General features: G+C 55.0%; 1 pseudogene across 1 annotated transcript in view; it reads left to right on the plus strand.

Annotated features, from left to right (window-relative positions):
• The window catches only part of LOC308172532 (sodium-dependent serotonin transporter-like), a 7,235-nt pseudogene extending 4,638 nt beyond the window's left edge, over positions 1 to 2,597 (plus strand). Inside the window, exons 2-3 of the transcript in view lie at positions 857 to 991; positions 2,371 to 2,597. The product of the transcript in view is annotated as a sodium-dependent serotonin transporter-like (transcript). The remainder of the gene's footprint in view (positions 1 to 856; positions 992 to 2,370) is intronic.
• The last annotated feature ends 852 nt before the right edge of the window (positions 2,598 to 3,449 follow it).

Genomic DNA, 3,449 nt, shown 5'->3' on the forward strand with positions numbered 1-3,449 from the left:
CATCCCATTAAAGCAGAAATGGCCTAAAAACATATTTTATAAAAAAGGAGCGATGTGGGTGCTTGCTATAGGAGTAGTGGAACCCTGTCAGAGGGGGGGGGGGCAGGGAAGGTGACAGTATACTGTCTGTCATGATTGAAATAAATAATCAATAAATAAAATTAGCACCGGCTGTTATGTTGTTATCGTAAAGCATTATATAAAAACATCATACACACCAGGGGAGGTCGGTGGAGTTACAAACCAGCATCAATGCCACGACTATTAACATTGTTGACAAAAATTGGCAAATTAATATTGATATTTATGTTTAATGCCATTAAAGCCGTAATAATCTGATCTGTCCATAGTGTGTGTTTACAGAGAGGGCTCTGTTGGCATAGTAACAAGACAATCACCTTTCGCAAAAAAAAAGAATAATTAAATAGAACTCCCATTCACATTTTATTTAATTTGCTGAATATGTGGTGCAGTGCAGGGGAGAGATGGACAGAGAGAGAGAGAGAGGAAGAGAGAGAGGGAGAGATGGACAGAGAGAGAGAGAGAGAGAGAGGAAGAGGGAGAGAGAGAGAGAGAGAGATGAGAGGGAGAGAGAGAGAGAGAAAGAGAGAGAGAGGGAGAGAGAGAGAGGAAGAGAGAGAGAGAAAGAGAAGAGAGAGGGGAGAGAGAGGAGAGAGAGAGAGGGAGGAAGAGAGAGAGAGAGAGAAGGAGGGAGAGAGAAGTGAGAGAGAGAGTGTACAAGTGTACTGATTGTCAGTCAGTCTGTGTGTACAAGTGTACTGATTGTCAGTCTGTCTGTCTCTGTCTCTCTCCCCCCTCCCCCCTCCCCCCCTCCCGCTCCCTCCCTCCCTCCCAGGTGCCTTCTGCTGGCCTACCTGTTGATGGCGGTGTTCGGGGGCGTGCCGCTGTTCTACATGGAGCTGGCCCTGGGACAGTACCACCGCAGCGGCTGCATCTCCATCTGGAAAACACATCTGCCCCATATTCAAGGGTGAGGAGAGAGGGAGGGGAGGGAGGAGAGGAGAGGGGAGAGGGGGAGAGGAGAGGGGAGGGGAGGGGAGGAGGGAGAGGGGAGGAGAGAGCGGGAGAGGAGAGGGGAGGGGAGGGGAGGGGAGGGGAGGAGGGGAGAGAGGGGAGGAGAGGAGAGGATGAGGGGAGGGGAGGGGAGGGGTGAGAGGGAAGAGGAGAGGGGAGGGGAGGAGAGGAGGGGAGGGGAGGAGAGAAGAGGGGCGAGAGGGGAGAGGAGTGGGGGAGAGGAGTGGGGAGAGGAGAGGAGAGGAGAGGAGAGGAGTACAGGGGAGGAGAGGAGAGGAGAGGAGAGACTGACAGACAGAGAGGAGAGGAGAGGAGGAGAGGAGAGGAGAGGAGAAGAGAGGAGAGGAGAGGAGGAGAGGAGAGGAGAGGAGAGGAGAGAATGACAAACAGGGGAGAGGAGAGGAGAGGACTGAGAGTTGACAGACAGAGGACAAGCTGTCTGTTAAACCACCTGAGTGGAGCGGTAGAGGGACAGATCATGTGACCTCTGCGACCCCTCAGAACATCCCGTAGGGAGCGTCTCATCCCCTCCTCCCCTCATCCCCTCATCCCCTCATCCCCTCGCCGGGCCCACACTCTCTCTGAAGTCCACTTCTCTGTTATGGAAATCCTCACATTTACCTCAGAAATGCCAGCTGCTCAGGAACTCCATGTTATGTAAATCTGACGGTTGATTTTTAAATGTCATCTCCAAACTTGGATTGGACCTGGAGAATTAGCTTGAAAATCTCCTCTATAGATCTCTGATTGACGGAGAGAGGGAGGGAGGGAGGGAGAGAGGGAGGGAAAGAGGGAGAGAGGGAGAGAGGGACTCACCGACAGACCGACTGACTGATTTGACTGACTGACTGATTGACTGATTGACTGATTGACTGATTGACTAACTGACTGACTGACAGAGTGATTTGACTGACTGACTGACTGACTGACTGATTGACTGACTGACTGCCCCCCCACCCCCACCCAGGAACACATAGCTGACTAACTAACCCCCCCCTGACCCCCAACCCCCCCTCCTCCCCCACTCCCCAGGTATCCTCTTCACCATCTGCATCATAGCGTTGTAAATCTCTAACTCCTCCCCCCCTCCCCCCTCCTCCTCTCCCTCCCTCCCCCTCCCCCCTCTCTCCCCCTCCTCCTCCCCCTCCTCCGTCCCCTCCTCCACCCTCTCCCCACCCTCCCCCCCCCTCCTCCCCCCCCCCTCACCCACCTCCTCCCCCCCCTCCCTCCCCTCCCCCCCCCCCCCCCCCCTCCTCTCCCATCCCCACCTCCCCTCTCCTCCACCCTCCTCCCCCTCCTCCCCCCCCTCCCCCCCCCTCCCCCCTTCCCCTCCAGGTATCGGCTTCGCCATCTGCATCGTGGCTCTGTACGTGGCGTTCTACTACAACACCATCATGGCCTGGGCGCTGTACTACCTCCTGCACTCCTTCAGCCCCACGCTGCCCTGGACCACCTGCTCCAACAGCTGGAACACCGCAAGTTGCCTCCACTACCTGGCCTCCGACGGCAACGTGTCCTGGACCAACACCTCCACCTCCCCCGCAGAAGAGTTCTATACGTAAGTTAAGGTATGTGGGAGGGTGGGAGGGAGGGGAGGGGGTGGGAGGGAGTGGAGGGGGGAGGACCAACACCTCCACCTCCCCCGCGGAATGTGGGTTCAGATGACGTCTTTCTAGGACGTCCAGATGACGTCTTTAGGACGATTCTGTAGTCCATAAGACATCCTAAAGACGTCATCTGGACGTCCTAGAAAGACGTCATCTGAACCCACTTTCCGGCTTCCCTGAGGACGTCTTTTGGACTCTTTGTTTACTGGGACGGGTTCTTAATGCAGGTCGCACTCTTGTCAACCCGCCTGGCACCACAATTTCCTGTTTCTCTGTGGAACTCTGTAACTGTTTTCTTGAAATTCCATTTGTCTGCTTTTGTAGTAAATCCCATGACCCCCCCCCCCACTAGAGGAACAGGCGATATCACTTAATTCTCCCTCTCTCTCTGTCTCTCTCTCTCTCACTCACTCACTCTCTCACTCACACACACACACTCTTTCTCTCTCCCACACTCCAAGATAGTTTGGTCATCTTCCTTTCTCCTGTCTGACCCCATCACCCTCAGCCTGTTAACGGAGACATTCTCCTATTGGTCCTGTAAGCGTTCCTGCTCTCCTATTGGTCCTGTAAGCGTTCCTCCTCTCCTATTGGTCCTGTAAGCTTCCTGCTCTCCTATTGGTCCTGTAAGCGTCCTGTCTCTCACCCTCTCTCCTGTCCTCCTCACGTCACCTGGACCTCACTCTCCCCTCTGTCTCCCCCTCTGTCTCCCCCTCTTCCCACACGACCATCTCCCTCTCTCCCTTCTAACCACCCTCCTCTCCTCTCCCCCTCCGTCCCCCTCCCCACACACACCCCCCTCTCCCT

Source organism: Nansenia antarctica (assembly GCF_963989245.1).
Source record: "Nansenia antarctica genome assembly, chromosome: 17".
Lineage (NCBI taxonomy): Eukaryota > Metazoa > Chordata > Actinopteri > Argentiniformes > Microstomatidae > Nansenia > Nansenia antarctica.